We start from the raw sequence: 18,496 nt of genomic DNA on the forward strand, positions 1-18,496 counted from the left end.
TCCATGTTTTTGTTTAAAGAACAAAAAAAAATAAAATAAAATATATGTATATATATAATATATGTGAATAGTAAATAGTATGACTAATTATAAACCAAGATAAGATGCTTTTGTATTGATAATGAAGTAAATACTTACAACAGTTAGTAAAACAACCACTTAAATGATTTTAGAAATATTTGAAGGGTTGATTTAACACAATATTTGAGTTTCACGAGGTTATTATTTTATCTACATTTTTTTTCAATTTAAGGTAATATTAATTTATTTACATCTGAATATGGTCCGATTGTTTCATAATAATTCTGGTACTATATATAATTCATTTCTAGCTTTTATATCATTCGAACTGTGAACGATAATGTAACTAATTATTACTTGTATGTTAGCATGATGGAAGTTTAGTTTTGACTATAAGATACCTTTATGAGATAATGTGTGAAAAATTTTGATTCTGTTCAGTAAAACTTCATATTTACAGTTTAAGATAATGACTAATAAGGCCTGGTCAGAGTTAGATGAAGTAGTTTATTTCTCTTAATTTTCTATTAATAGAAATGTAGAATTTAATATAATATATTACCATGAGTAATAAAATGTCACAGAAGTAGTCAGGAAATAAAAAAAATAAAAAGATTCCGAATAATTATACCGTTAATTAATTCGTAACTGTCTATTATTTAATATTTTATGAGATTTCAATTTATAACATGATTAAGTACATAGATACATGTCAATATTGGAAAAAATTGATGAATTATTAGTTCTAGCTCTCGATTTACTGTATTAAAATAAGTAATATGAGGTGGTAACGCTGAAAGATTGTGTTGATTAAAGTGCTTAAAAGACGTTTTAAAATAATCCAAATAATGAATTAGGTACTGTTTGGAAAATAAATTGAAATAAATTTGAGTGTACAATATTTTGAATTTTATATCTGATTGTTACGCGGATTGTTATAACCGAGCGTACGAAAATAAATTATTGTCTAAAAAACACAAACCGTACCTTTTCAACATTGAATAGTGTAGAAGTACATTATTATGTAAAAAAAAGAGAAGAAGTATTTTATACGTACTGATTACTGATTATGTTAGACACGAATCTGATTTTACATTATACGAGTTAAAGTAAATTGTATACACTTTGTTCGTAATTTAGGTTTTTGTATCGTTCTACCGTAGTATGAAATGGACATATATTTTATGTAACTATATATACATAAAAAATGTTATACTATAATTCTGTCCATTATAATTTGTTAAATTGTGAGCAGCGCCAGTCTACGAAGATAGGTAAATTTGCGATGATATCATCACATTTTGTACGCACGCACAACGAATATAATAAGTTGAATTAGAACGCGAATGACTGTATAGAATTATTCAAATTTCATTAAAACAACTATATATTATACAATAATATTAGTTTCAGTGACTCCAAACACATAATTTAATTGAACTGCCTTCAAAATTTGATGGGTGAGTAAAATAATAAGTATACTTCTTAGTCTTGTTTCTATAATTTTGTTAAAAACAGGAATTCCATTAAATTATGTATGCATAGTTAGTTACGCCTGTTTCTTAGTCAGTTGAAAGGGGTTGGTGGGTCAATTGAACTATGAGTTTTTATTTCATCGGGCGCCACTGATCGGTTTACTTGTGCTCTGTTTACAGCTGTACTATAGGTAGCATACATAAAGATGGGCGTCAAACGTAGACACACTTAGTTGACTCGGTGCTTCCACCTGTGTATTGGTGAGGCAGTGTGGCAACCAACGGATGTAGTTTATGCACATTTTGAATAAGTTTTAAGTGTCAACATGTTACCCGGAGCGGGTGAACGCGATAATTTTTGGAATTTTTCTTCTCATTTATTACGACTAAGTAGTGCAAAATGTTATATTGACTCGAACGCGCTGTGAGAGAAACAGAGAGAGATAGAGTGAAAAGGTTTTGACAAATTCAATAAAGGACGCTTTGTCCACCGACGTCCGGTCACTGTGCCAGAAATTCGGCGTCGGGCTATGGTTCCAACAATGTGAATAAAAGGAAACTGTCAATTATTCGCTGGAAGTACGAGCATACCATTGTCGATCCTGGACATTTGTGGTCTGTCGCATTGTGATATTTTTCATTAAACATCGTGTTTGCAACCATTAGCCGTTTTTTTGCTTCTATATTTTTATTTGATTTCAGCGGTGGTATTCGATCCTAGCACGTGTTTATCTATTCCATAGGGTGTAATGTGGAAAATAAATTATTGGGTTGCGGCAAAGGTTAAAATAACGTAACTTTTTTTTTACTTTGTGAAAAAATATCAGAAGCTATGCTAATATTGGTGGTTCGGGATATTCGTAATGGTGGTTCACTCTTAATCCTGATTGGTACGGTATTGCAATTATTAATACCTAAACATTATTATACACAATCGAGTTGTATAAACTCAAATTAATTACAAAAAACTACGAGTTGTATATCATAAGCTTATGAATAAATGAAAATATTAGCAAAGTGTATTAATTATTAGTATAAAATTATAATATTATAATATGCTTTTTTAATTAAAAAAAAATTAAAATTAATTGTATAGTAATTATTGAGAAAGTGTATTAACGCGATTATCATTATTTAAAAAAGTATTTAATTATTAATAATTGCTGTTTCGGTTGTAACAAAATATTCTAGTTTACTTACTGCTTCTTCTACAAGATATTATGTTTACATATAAATCACTAATCATCCACGCCTTTTAATTTTATATTTTGACTGGTAATATTTATTAGTAGTAGGCATCTAGATATAGGGGCCAAGTAGTGTGCAAAAAGGTCAGCCCCCAAGTGATGGCGCTACTGTAAAAAAAAAAAAAATACCTAGGTATAAGGATTTTCACTCTTTTAAAACATCGTGGCTTATCGGATATTTCGATTTATATCCGATTAAATGTTTTCCAAACTTGACTGACACATTTGAATAGTTGCCTGTTCTTTGCATTGTCGCGTTCACTTGAATAACATTCAAATTGGGTATGCACTTAAAAAATAATACACTCTCGTTGTAGTTAAATACATCACGGGATAATATTCTTTTATAGTATATTAAAATACTGAATAATATAATGTCACTCTCTCCGAGCTTGTTTTTTGAATTTCGAAATGAAAATACTATTGACATATTATTTAAGATAATAACATTAAAATAAATGATAACGTTTACAAATTATTGTCTATAATAATTTGTTACGAGTACATGCATGTTTTATACATGTGGTATATTTTATATTTTTATCTCTTTAGTCTTTAGTGACATTATTGTACTGTACGTCATTTGCTGAATTTGATTAAATCATTCATGCATAATTACTTTTAACTTAATAATTAATTAATTAAAATTATATTGTATTGTGACAAAATTAATAAGCAGATTAAATATATTGATAAGTAATAATATTTATATTAAGCGCTTATGTAAACAAATAACAAAAAAAAACCTATTAATAATTATACATTTATTCGTCACAGATTATACTAGGCATAAATTTATCGTTATGCGTGAATCAATATTTTTTGAAACAAAATTATCTTTAAAAAAGTTAGTAGATATATAATATTCATACTTACATCTTCAGTTAATTTGAGGCCCGTGTCGTGCTCAGAATTACTTTATTGTGGGGGGGGGGGGGGGGGGAGATCACAGATTTAAAATTTTAATATTTATTATTTTAGAGTTCCATAATCTACTCCACATGTTATATGTGTTTATAAAAAATAATAAATTTATTGAAATTAATTAATTACTAATCAATTTAATTAAATAATCATATTTTTTAAGGCAGTTCTTGTACACTTTTTCTAGGTTAATTGAAATTTTTTTATGAATACCTATTAATTTTTTTTTTTAATTTTAGTTGAATAACGGCGATTCGAGTATACCACAGCTTTATTATATAATAAATATTGTGCGATTGTATTGATAATTTGGTCTTTTGAAGACAGTGGTGCAACCAAGGGGGGTGTTTTGGGTGCCAGGATACCCCCCTTGAACCGCATAGTAGGAAATGTTTATTTAATTATATTCAATAACCATTGGAAAAAAATGTTCAATCTTTTTTAAAATCTAAATCTAGTGTTATAATTTATAACTGATAAATGTAACTAAGTATTTTGTCCATAGTTTATCGACAATTACTAAAATTATATGTAACTTTAATCTAAACATACGTGTGACGTATTCACGTGATATAAAGTATTAAAAATGTTTAGTTAATAAAACGTTGGACGTTAGTAGTGTATTCAGAAATAATTATGGTGGTGTTTTGATTCAAATCGTTTGAATAAAATAATATAATAGATAAATATTTAATAGTAGTCATGACGACTGCCACTTGTACATACTATACTAACAAATTTGGAAATGAATTGGGGAAATACTGTATACGCTACTGGCGGACACCCCTCTTGAAAAAATCCTTGTTGCTTGATGACACCTATAGAAGTAATTTATATTATTTGTGTACTGTGTAGGATAATTGTAGAATTATTCATGCATGTACCTGTAGTGTATTATAAATTTATAATACATTTTTCAAATGAGAATCCTAATAATAAAAAAATTTTAGAAAAAAAAAATGAATTTCGAAGTTTCCTATCCCCGCTTCATTTGGACACACTACTGACCGAGAGAGGATGATTTGAATAAATTAACATAACAGCGCCATCGGAAAAATAAGGGTGTGTTTATTAAGTAATTATACTGCGGTGATTAAATAAATATAATTTAGGTATTTTGTACATGTCTTGCCATAAAAAATTAAAATTAGATTTCGCTTTGAGTATGGTAGCACGAAAATATATAATATATACACGTGATATAATATAAAAAGATTGTAAACATATTATAATATGTAGAATTGTTGAACGTAAATTATTTAAAAATATAAATTGTATTTATATACCTATATAATATTATCTGATATACACGAGTGGATAGTATAGTATTAAATCAGTCTTTAAAAATAGATAAAAATAAATAAGTTTATTAGTCGTTGTTGGAATTTTAAATTACTTTTTGCATTGTATTTCTGTATTAATGTTTTTTTGTTTTGTCATTTAAAAGGAAATTCATTCTTAAATTATTTTTGCCAGTCCTTTGGCCCTGGAGACTATGGTCTTATTATAATACACCAAAGTATAAATAACATCTTAACAAACAAATAAAATACGAAAAATATAATATTATTTATTAATATACATATTTATTGTAACATTATGCTTGTACAAAATTAAATGAATAATAATAATTATGACTTAATATTATAATGTATCATATCATATGTTATATATATATTATGACGTATGATATTGACCTGTAAAAAATATACAAAACAGTTTAACACGTTTTGCTAGGAGTTTAAATAAAATTAGGTAGTCAGTTATTATGTATTTCAAAAGGAAATGGCTGAACAATGAAACGGTAAATTTAATTTGACCATACATTATTATGATCACGGAAATATCTTTTATTGGTGTTTTGTTATTATCTATACAAAACAGTTGACTAGATAATACAAGTCGAATGAAACTAGAAGACCCTAAGGCTCGGTGTCAATGTAACTAATTTAAAACGTGCACAACGTTTAATTTCATACTGAAAAGCCCATACGTACCTATATATGATATAATTTAATGTTTATACTTGCACTATACAGCTGTAGTGTTTGTAAGTCTTCAGGTGCGTAGCTAGAAATTTCTAAGGGGAGGGGGGGGTGTTATTCAAAATAAATTGAAAAAATTATAAACACAAAATTGATAACTTTACGTAGGTATACGATAGTTTATCATGATAATCAAATAATCAATAATTAAGAAGTTGTAAACGTTTTCTTACACGCTGCATAAAAAGATATATTAAATCGTGCATGAAACGAGTAATCGATAAAACGTAACAGAACGGTCTAAAATAGTAATTAATGCTGGATTCCGGCTTTAGTACTTTATATTATTGTTATCGTAATATAAACTAATATACTTAATTTTGATAAATAAGTGTAAATCACGATTTAAGATAATTCGTGCTTATGATGCATCTTTATCTTGATAAAAAAAATATTAAGTATACCACGGTTTAGGGGGGGGGGGGTGTTATTACACCTGTAACACCCCCCCCCCCCCCCAGTTTAAAACTAAAACTCACGACTCCGATTTCTAACGTTCAGTTGACCGCATTAATCATAATACTTTGTTGTATGCTACATTACCGTGAGAGATTCAAAGAAATTTTTGTTAGATAGTTCACATTAAATTTTTTACGGTTACGCGCGTTCTTCGGACTGATTATGTAATATAATTTTATACCCTCAATCTCAATGATCTGCCAATAATTTAACGACCACGCATATATAACATAATTTATATATAATATATATAATATATTATATATATTATTAATTATATATATAATCACATAATGTTCACTTCTAATTGAATTTTCAAAACTTCAAAACACAATCGCTCATCTGTTCTTAAAATTACGTTTCGAACTGGCTGGCCTTATTGATTTTACACGTTAAATCAAGCGATTTCGTTTCGTTTATAAACACTGGACTTTGGGTGTTGTTCAAAAATATTCTCAAATATAGTACGACGATAATAACGTAGACTTAAGTATACTTTTTAAAATTATTTAATAGTATTCATTCTACAGTATACATTATAACAATACGAACACTTGATGAGTATGCATGCAAAACGAAATTATATCGATATTCAATGATGTACAGTTAAAATATCTAACGTTGGTTTATCAGACGTATCATAATAAATTCCAACGAGCCTGGAGTGGCTTGGTGGTTGGCCTCAGTCACTAATGTGGTCTGAGGTTAAGCATCGTCCGCCAGCGCCGGTAGTTCCCTGAGCGGTGGCCACTCGGATGTTTAGTGACGAATCATTACCGCCCTACATAACGTGTTCCAAACCAATCGTATACCCCCCCCCCCCACAGTGAAAAACAGACCACTAATTGGACTGTTTCCGCAGGTTAAAAAAAAAAAAAATGTCGAATAAAACGATTTTCAAAGTGATTTAAAGCAAATTGAGTACTTGAGTACATATTATTACATTTTATTACTAATCATTACAGATAGTCGAACAACTTGACCATTTACGATAACAGCTACAGTTGGTATAGTATCGTATGACTTGTAGAAGGTATTGAAATGTTATTAATATTATTAAATCTTCATTTTAATTTCACGATACCCACGCGATTTTTTAATATTTATGATGTTAAATTCCAACGTCTTCGTGAATGTAATATTGTGTTAAATATTTTATAATATTGTTCTTTTACAGTAGGTACGTCTATAGCTGTTATTTAAATAACAATTGAACCCATTCTTTATTGGTGATTGCTTTGTGGGTTTTAATGAACATTACTGTATGTTTTAATAGTAGGTAATTAACTCAGTCAGTAAAATACGACGGAACCTTCTAAAAATAAAACCGATAACGAGATGAATTTGCCATTTGTAATGTTGTGGTTTTTAACGAGATGGATTCGCGAGCCCTTTACTTACAAATACAAATTAGAAAATTGTGTTTCTGCGTCATGGACGATCAAACCGACTACTTAATTTTTTTTTTAAAAACTCACATTCACACATACACTCACACTCACAATTATATTTCAATAAATTATGAAAATAGCAATCTAATCGTCTCTGCCTATTTTTTTAACTCAGATAAATGTTGTTCCGACATTCGACATGTAGTAATAACATAATTGTTGTTTTACTTACACGTGTGCGCATCGCGATAAGCAAGCTATCTGCACTATTGGTATTCACATGCACACAGCACATTATCGTGGTGCTACGTCACTGTGATTTTACCACTACCATTGAGAAAAAAAAACCAAATCACAACACCCCAGCGGTTCGTGAACCGTTCGTTGCCGTATGCAACATAATGTTTTTATTGTTAAATTTGTCGTTCGCGCAGTGCCCACTTAGCCGTTGTTCGTTTATGGTACGCCGATAACAAAACTCGTTGATCCACCATAATCATAATATTTTTAATAACACAGTGATATTATTGAAAAAGTTCGATTCGGATGCGTTTTGATAATAGACGTGATACTACCGTATAAATGACCGGTGTCGTCGGTTCAATTAGTATTGTACTACCGTTTTTTTATTCTCTTTGGTTTTTTAATAGTTGCATTCGCGATATTTTAGGCTTTACGTACCTATAAGACCTAAGTGTATTATATAGCACACTATCACCGTTTTTGGATTGTACCAGACAATAAACTTTGCTGCAACGAATGCGAATACAGTCTTGACATTTTCTGGTTCGTAGATTAAAGAGCCGAAAACAGAACGTAAAAGGTATGTGGAGTTTATTCGAAAATCGTATTTTTTATTTAATACAATAAATGAGAATGAGGTTTTTAATTTAATAATAATGAAAAGAAAATCGAATTTGTACGTGACGAGAAACTCAATCCACACAGTTAAGTAGAAAAAATATTATATTTTGAATATTCAGTAACTACGGATACATTTTTTTTTTAAATAACGTCAGTACTTACGTCATAACTAAGTTTTTCGCTGATACTTTTAATTTGAATAACTCAAATAGTAAAAAAAATTTTATATGTATGTCTTTCAAATTGCATTTTAATTGTGTTATTTTTTAAACTAGAAAGTAATTTTCTCTAATAACTCAAGAATGATTTAATGTAAGAGTTGTAGATAACTTTGCATTTTAGTTTACTTATATTATACACGAATGCATTGAAATAAATAAAATTCATGTGACTTTATTTCAATTTTGAACTATTGAGTGTGACAATAAGCTTAATGTAATATATAGCTGACATAGACTATAACATTTGAGAATTATGCATTTTTATTTTCATAAAAGAAAACCTTTATACTTCAATAATAATATAGATTATATAATAAAAAATAGTATTACCGAAGCCTTTCACAAAAGTTATTATTGTTATGCTTATATTTCATTTTGTTTTGTATCAAAAGACACATGTTGATATTTGAATTTTTGTTGTTAGGATTTCCATAAATGCGCACACGCGTGTGCAACACGTGTGAAAAAAACATTAGTAAGTTATAAAATACTTCTATTGCAAGTGGCGATTGAATTATATCGCGTAAAATGAAATTTGACTACGTATAAATTATTATTTTAATCTCATAATTAAAACATTCAATTATTTGGCTTGTTAAGTTCTACACATTCTGGCTACAATATTATGTAAAAAGATAAGTAATATTGTATTATCTATGTAAACTGTATATAGGACATAGGTATTTGTATTTTTTGATTTTCGTGTTGTCATCTACGATATTCAGCAATTTATTTTTTGTGAGTATCTAAAATTAATGCTATCACTGAATTCTTTATATTGTATCTATATATTTATTCCCTCTTTCAAAACATTTAAAATATCGATTTTTATTATTTTATTCTACAGAAAACCATTATTGACGGTCCATACTTGTTTTTGTTTCATTTTAAATATGCACCTATTACAGTATTTAAATTTAATGTCTCTATATCGTATTATTTTTTAATAATTTATTTTTGTATACTATTTAAGCCCATTCCAAATTAGATTCTGAGTAGAGCGATGAATGTATTATTGTTCGCACTTTTATTTATATTGTACTAGTTTTTTTTATTCCTATATTTTATTGATTTTTCAAAATTGTTTGTTTGTTTTATTAATATTTTTTTGTTCATATAAAAATGTATTTTGTTGATATTAATTTTTTCTTACTCTTCTTAATGGTTTTTTAGTTTAGCTTATACGATATATTATATGCATTATTCAAACTTATTTTATTCACTGTCCCTTTATTCGACAAAAAGTATACCTGGATGATTTATATCATGATCTTACAAACAAATCCGTGTTATATCGTTAAAAATAATACTTTTATCTTCTCATATAAATATATTATAATAACTTTATGGTTTAGTCTAAGTGAAATTTTTAAACATTTTTTTAAAACTATACCCACTGCATAGTCTTTCTCGTCGTATTTCAAAGTACGATTGTATATTATATTATTTTATTTATCTATACAATAATTATTTTTTTAGAATTTTGATTTTTCATATAATAAATAATAACACTGAATAAATAGGTATCTATTATGAAGGTACTGACGTACCGGAATAGTAATTAAATCACTTTAAAAAAGGTAAAATACTTTAAGGTGATTAACAGTTGTGTTATTAAAAATGAAATTGTATATGCCTACCTATAACAGTTTTTAACTGATATAGATTTTGAAATGACCAAAACAGTGCCTGCCTATTAAATTATTATTCGCATGTGCATAATAACGAAATTACACTGTCTTTAAATAAAGCAAATTCGATATGTTATTAATATAATGTAGAGTAATAAATTATTAAAATTTTTATTATTATTCAGTATTTTACGAGCTAATAAAAAATTGACACAAAGCAGAATTTATTGCAATAAATATTGGATAAAAATTATTCATCAGATAGGTAGGTTACAATATTATTTTCAGATAGAAAATATTATTACTTATTACTAGGTACATAAAAATAATAAGAACATCATTACCTACATTATAAATAATAATATAATTAGTATTTTTTATCATATTTTGAAATAATTAATTAAAGTCGATGTCCTTGACTGAAATTTATTTTTAAATAATAGTTAATGCTGGGAATCCTAAATATTCACATCAAAATAATTATTGTATTTTGCAAGTGTGTATATACTATATAACTCTTAAAATTCAGCAATTTTTTTTTTTAAACTACTGTCTAATAGAATTAATAAATATTATTTTTTTCTCACTATTTTAAGCTATAATTAGCTAAAATACAATATATAACCAACTATTCATAATTTTTGATTTATACTTGTTATTTTATTAGATTCACTCAATATCAATACACGTTATAGATATCAGATATTTACAATAAATATTTAAGATAGATAAATATTTATTAAAATAAAGTTAATAAGTTGCAGCCTTGATTTTACACGATTTCTTAGGATAGTTTAATGAGATGTGAAAGCAAATAATTATTGTTTTAATTTGATCTAGTAGATTTCGTGTGTGAATTGTAAGTTACTTTTACGAGCAAATCAATACTGCAGAGTAGGAACTAAGAACTCTTGAATAATTTTAAATGTAAAAAACTGGTTTCGAAATCGACCCATAATCGTATAACACTATAATATTAGTACCTAGATATTAAATATTGAGAGACAAATAATATTATAACTAATGATGTCTTTCAATTTTTTCAGTGTATCTGTAATAACTAATAAGTTTAATTTTATATTTCATAGTTATATACTTAACGTATAATATAATAAACATCTAATAGTTATTCAAAAACATATGTTTTCAAGGTTAACATTATGTCTAGTTAGATCTTAATTTATTGTCGTAGCTTAATATCTTTTATTGTTATTATGAAAAATAATTGCACGAGCAATAACGAATCATGTATTTTGTCATATCATCCTAATTGTAAGTAATTACTCTTTTGTTGAGTTTCCAACACATATTTGCGTATTCCATTTACAGAATCAAAGTGTATACGACTTGATTACTCCCTATGTGTACGGTGAAACTATGTTAGTTAGAATATACAGAAATATAATTCAAGCTGTAATGAAAATTGGTATGGTACTTTTTAATATAAACGTTTTCAACATTTTATCTTTTAGGATGGTTGGAAATTAAATAAGTAGAAATAGGTAGGAAGGTACTTATATTTATTGAATTTAAAATTTTGTGAAAAGTTCAACTCTAAACGATTAATATTGAAAACATTTAATGCAATAGACGTGGATACATACACTGAGATGATGTATTTAAATTAAATTAATAGAATTTCAAATGTTAATCAAAGTAGGCGCATCTCTGAATTAAAATTATACCGTGTATTTATAATCGACGTGTGTTGATAAAATATTGGTTAGTTCGTCATGTTCGTATACTTTTCCACTTAACTTAGTTTAATTTTCAAAATGCATATGATAGTAGGTGGTTAAGTAATTAAGTGGTTTATAGCAAATATCGTAAAATTAGTTTTTTTTTTTTTTAATCTCAATTTCATAATAAAAATATAATAGGTGCTTTTATTACCGATATTCTAATGATATATTTTACCATAAAGTTTTGTTTGTACATATATAATATCATATATATATAATTATAATATGATGTTAAATCTATTGATTTTTTCATGTTGGTAATATTTTTTTTATTTTTTTAACAATAACAATAGTAGTTTTCCATAATATAGATCAATTTAAGAGGAATATTCAATTAGATACTTTATCAACGACCAGACAGTGATAGCCATGCATTTATTATTGAGATTTACTACATCGATATAGATAATAATAATTAGATAAACTGAATCCACTTTTAAATCATAAATATTACAAACTTTTTATCGTCAAAAAGGTCCGTGCTTACAGTACATATGTTTGATAAGGGAGTTGGATATCTAAACGATTAAATATTCATAATATTCACTCACTCATCTGAACAGCAAAATAATTCTCTTATTCTGTGGTATGTATTAATTATTAAATATGATCAGACATCTGAGTTCATAAATCTATTTAAAATGACATGTTTCATCCAATACTCTTTTTCAATGCATTTTAATGGGAGATAGCCAATCCATTTATTGATAACTTTTTTAAACTATACAATGATATTTCCTAACTACTAATATATTATTGATAAAATATGATCATAATTAAAAATACAACGATTAAAGGAAATACTCGAAGTATTTTAAATAGAAATTACTATTTTTTAAAAAATGAAAGAAAGTCTGGTTTTCATATTATTTACTATAATGGTTTTTAATTTTTACAGCTAATTTAAATTTTATATTCGGGAGAAATAACTTATATTTTAGTGTGAAAAAATACGGTATACAATTTTTTCACAAGATAACTAGCAAAAAAAAAAAAAATGATTTAAATTAAATTAAGTATTTCCTTTTACCTGTGAACCATTCATACGGGAAATAGGTACTCTACTTAATTTGTGAATGGATTTTTTACTTTAATAAATTATCATTAAAAAAAAAACGAATAATTAAAAAAAATATAGTAATTTTAATTTTGATTAATTCATATTTAGTTTTATACGTAGACATTTAGGAGGAATGGCAAAATAATTATGTATTGATATCATGGTACCTATATCTAGTTATTTTATTATCCTGTTTTTAGATTCCATTTAGAAGGAAATAGCTTTTGATGAACTTAATTTTTAGTTTTTATAAAATACTTTTTAGAGTATCAGAGTATATCCCGGTTTGTCGATGATGAGCCATATAGATACGTATCACATTACTATTCTATTAAATCACGTGCAAATGTTGGCACATTCTAAATTTATTGCGAAGTAATTAGCGATTTTTTATATAATAAAAGTTTGCGTACTATTTTTAACTCTAGAATTTTAAATGATGGGTTAAATTAATGTAAATTGTACTACTTTGTACGTAATTAGTAAACCTTTGAGGATAACCTGTGTGTACTTACGGTAGAAACCATATTCGATGGCCTTCAAAGGAATAAGGATAATTATCATAAAATAATAATCGCAATGTAGTCATAAATATGTTATGTTTATATTTGTGCCTACGTGTGTACCTATTTATAAGAATTTGTTATTTCCATAAAATGTAGCCATTATATTATATATGTGGAGATTATTGATACTCATAATTTCATAGCTTATATTATATTATTCCATCGATTCCGCATAAATTGTATTTTGAATTACTTGAAATTGTAAGATTTATTTTATTTTTTCAATAAAAAATAATAATAACAGCATAATCTTTACGGAGAACAATATACCATTAACCATTAACTAATATATTACTCATGTGTTTAATTTTAACTGTATTTTTTTTAAATGTATTTTAAGATGTTAGTGGTAGAGTGCATAAAATAACTTAACCTTATTGAGATATATTATAATACAAATATTCAAAATTACAAAAAATACAGTATTGATAAAGAATTATTTCTCATTTCCGTCAATAAACCGATATTGTAATCGCAATGCATCGATTTAAATAGATAGATTATAAAAAGTAATTTTAAATTCACAGAACTCCATAACAGTGATTTTGACTTATTTTTGATGACGTAATGTATATAAAAGTTGGAGTTTCATCAGAGGAATAAGTAATTCCAAATACTGTTTTACTGAACATCGATAGACAAAACAATTTATACAAAGGCCGGATTATTAAATTTAAATTCTTGTCATTGTACACTAAAAACCAGAAAGAATGCTATAAAAATCCTATTTGATTTACAACGAAGTATGGGCATAATATGTTTTACCTATTTCCAGAGTGATTTATATCATTGGTGAAAGATTATTATTCGGTTGCATTTGTTGTATACGAGTAATAATGCTATATACACGTTTTACTCGTCCAGAAGGGACCATTTTTAAAAATAAATTTGAAATATTAAACAATATATTATATAGGTATTGATACGATTATTTCTGGTTGCAATCACATCATTTATATTGCCATGTACTTATACAGAAAGTGTATATTGTTGTTTTAAAAATTAATTTAGGTAGGTAGCATGTACTGAGTTGTCTGAGTGCAGGGAAACAACACGTGCTCAAATAAATCAATAAATAATACGCATAGTGAGGAGATACGTGACTGAGAACTCTTGATTTAAAATTAAAAAAACGAAGACATTTGAAATAGAAATCCGTGTCGCGAAAATGGCGTTTGCAAAATAATGAAATTCATACATTATTGACGGGGCATAAGACATAACGGCGTGACGGCACAAACATCGTAAAATCGAATGGTATAGGCGAGCACGTCGTTTTCTGTTCATTTTAATACGCTGCAGCTACACATAATAATATAATGTCATACGAAAAACTAGGATGAAAGAACAACACTTCTCATACTATATAGGCGTACATGCAGACATGCATTGCATACTATTTCATAAAATTGATCATATTCGTATATCTACTACGTAATAATAATATTGCTACAACTGTCGACAAGAACACTAAATTTTAACGTGAAATCGATATTTTAATATATTATGACGGTTATGACTTATAAAGACACAATGGCAGTGGGAAAAAGTGGACATCCGCTTACCCAAACATCATATTTCTATCATCACATATTTTTTTTTTTACCACACATGCTTTAATAACATTGATAGTTACATTATTTATTGCATCAAGGGTAGTACACTTAAATTCTAAGAAAAATACAATAGTTGTCTACAAAATAACGCAATAATGATTTTTAATGGGCGTAAAGACTTACAAAACTCGCCCTCAAACAATAAACCTGGGTAATCCTGCGAAAAAAACTGTATTCCGTATCCACTGCGAGTGCGCAGTGAGTGGCTGGATAGTCATGATAGTGACCCCTTCGTTTTGCGCTGCGAGTTTCGTACAAAATACTGATAGGTATTTTGTAGCTATTTATATGGTCAAAATCAGTGGCGTCGAGTCCAATGATCGGTGCAGGCCATAGCCTGACCACTTTATTGTGTATGGCCGTCGCGTTAGGAGGGTATACGCCACACACCAAATCTATGTGGTATGAAATTGTCGCAAATTCTGCACAACGATAACACTTCCTAAAACGCAATGAAAATTTGCATCTCCACCCACCCACTGGTGGTGGCACACCGGTTCACAAAAGGGCGGAGCACAACGCAAGACGATACGGCGAAACTTCGCGCAAGGTTGCTGGACGACGACAGAGACGGAGCGCAAAACATAAAAGCCGTGTCGCGTACTATCTGGCAACAGATCGTTGGGCATCGGTGGCATGTCGATAAGGTTTCTCGTCTCTAAGATAGAGCGACTGGTCGCGTGGTTAATATCGATGAAAATCATCATTAAAAATAATGAGAGCACAAAGTACGGCATCTCGTACCAAACAACGACACTGGGGCGCTTGAACCATCCCGAAACTTATTTGACGATGTTAATTTGACGATTGTTGGTCCTCAGGAGATTGGCTGACTTAATATTTAGCCTGGACGGAACCCATCACTACTACTTACGGAAAATAACACTAAACAGACATCTACGACCTCGACTCTCTCAGGAAATTCTCCTAACGGATAGTGAAGAGTCATCATCTGATGGCCCATAGAAGAATACACTTACACTCATACTATATATAACTATAACTGTATAATGTTAAAAATTCATTCATGTATCTAGCATAATTTTAATCCATTGTTTAAAAATTATTACTTGTAATAGCACCATATTATGTGACGAAACATTTTAAGATTATAATAAAAAAAAAATTAGCCTGGATCGTCCGTTGCCTGGAACTGAGCCTCGTCGGTCGATTGACTTGCAGGTCTGCAACCGAACCGGACGCTGAGAACCGCGGCATCGCTATTGGCGGAGGCACCGTGAACGTAACGACATATTAATAAACATATTTTATTTCAACAAAATGATTTACAACAAATTACATTTTTTCTTTACCCCAAACAGCAAAAATATTATATTATCTTTTGTAAACACTAAAAAAGATACAAATGTATAAGTATATGGTTGGTGCGATGATAAAAAACTGAAAATATATAATGATTTTTAGCTATAGAAGCATAAAATCTCTACTCTGTAATTTTAGATTCTGATTTCTGATTCTGTTTATAATAATGATTTTTTACCATCTGCCATTATATTTTAGAGCAGTAAAAATGCTTTGAGGTTCAACTTTGTGGTTAGATTATGATAGTAAACTGAGCCTCATAGGTACCTATAACAGGTAGAGGTTAAAAATGTAATACCATTAGGTTCTTCATAAATATTGTTGTTACGACTATTTAAATTTTTTAAGGTACATAAGCAATTTTTATTTTATTTTCATAAATATTTTAAACTATAGATGTGATATATATTTGTGATCAACTGAACTACCTAATTGAAACAATAAAAATTGTTATTAAAATAATAACTTTATTTTTACAAATTTTTTCAAAATAAAATCTAATTAATAAAAATATTTAGAAATTTAGGCATAAAAATATACAACTTGTAAAAAATATTTGATTTTTGATGCTTTTGATATTTTTAAACATATATTATATATTAGCCCTTGTTAATATTTATTTAAATATTAAATTTTTTTTTTTTGTTAGTAAAATTGTATTAGTTCGAGATATTTAATGGTTTAATAATTGTGCTTGTAAATTTAATTTGAAAAAAAACTATTTTTCGATGTTTTGTGATTTTCAAATCTCTAATATTTCACCGATACTCTAATTGTCAGTTAATGTTACACCATGACAGCTCTACTGTTAATGGCAGCTGATTGTCATGCCTTGCACTGGTAAATGAGTATGTTGGTATGATAAACAGGCTAAAATGCTAGGTATAAGGAAAAAAAAAATACCTATATATAGGTTTATAAACCTTAGAAAAATGTTATCAAATTTGTTCTGGTATGCGCCTTGTCTACCCTGAAATAATTTGCGTAGACTACCATTGAAGCGACAGGAATAAGCTGAATAGAACATTCAAAAATCTGAAAATAATGTATTAATGAAAATTTTGTTATCATCTAAAAAATTTCGGGAGAACCTCTACCACGGATACGCCACTAGATGCATATAAAATAGAAAAGAAAAATATATCTGCTTAGATACAAAGAGTTTATCATTATAATTATAGAACAGAAAATGGAAAAAAAACTAGAGGAAGACTGCGTAAATCCTTCTTTGAAAAATCTGCCATTGTGCCTAAAAGTCTTACCTCTTACCAAAAATTTAAGATAATGACATGTGACAGACATGCATGACTTCAACCACAGAGCTTGGCGTTTAAAAGTCAATGATAACCATTGAAGTGTTCAAAAAGAAATATAGACCAGACAAACACCCCCATAATTTAACAAGTTTTAGTCTATGTACCTACATTAAATTGCATACAATTTTCATTTGAATTCATTGAATAATTGACCTAGTAACTGAATAAACAGATGCAATGCACTTTAATATTATTATAAACTTTATTAGATGGCATAATAAAGTACATATCATTTTTTTGTAAATCATAAACTTCATTATTAAATGAGTCTAAAAGTGTATTTATATCAAGGTTGGTTTCAGAATACCATAATCCATTTAATAAAATATCTATCCCAAATGTTAATGACCACCAAAAAAAAAAAATTAAAACGCAAATTCTTGTAAATACAATACATCTAAGCTCAGAATTTAATAATCAAAATTCAAAACAGTGTAAAGGAATTTAACAATTAAATTTAAAAAAATACAGCAACAAAATTGTTGATATATCTATGATATTGTATTAGCCAAAAAGATGTACAAAATGTCATATTATGTTATCTATGATAAATAACCTGTTAAATTTTTTTTTTAAGTGTCTAGGATTTTTACTT

The 18,496-nt window shown here is 27.8% G+C and overlaps 1 protein-coding gene and 1 long non-coding RNA gene across 3 annotated transcripts in view; both read left to right on the forward strand.

The window, feature by feature from the left end:
- LOC149057583 (uncharacterized) overlaps nt 1-16,907 on the forward strand; it is a 99,130-nt gene extending 82,223 nt beyond the window's left edge. The window contains exons 2-3 of one of the 2 annotated variants that reach the window (XR_016191053.1): nt 16,084-16,267; nt 16,342-16,907. This is a non-coding gene — a long non-coding RNA (uncharacterized LOC149057583). Of the gene's footprint in view, nt 1-16,083 lie in introns of both variants that reach the window. The other variant, XR_016191052.1, reaches the window with a different exon arrangement.
- LOC107173388 (glutamate-gated chloride channel-like) overlaps nt 7,948-18,496 on the forward strand; it is an 82,128-nt gene continuing 71,579 nt past the window's right edge. The window contains exon 1 of the mRNA XM_015523947.2: nt 7,948-8,385. The gene's annotated coding sequence lies outside the window, so the exon portion shown is untranslated. The remainder of the gene's footprint in view (nt 8,386-18,496) is intronic.

The sequence above is a fragment of the Diuraphis noxia genome, unplaced genomic scaffold (genome assembly GCF_037042655.1).
Source record: "Diuraphis noxia isolate RWA-SAM2 unplaced genomic scaffold, SU_Dnox_SAM2 contig0003, whole genome shotgun sequence".
In the NCBI taxonomy this organism is placed as follows: Eukaryota; Metazoa; Arthropoda; class Insecta; order Hemiptera; family Aphididae; genus Diuraphis; species Diuraphis noxia.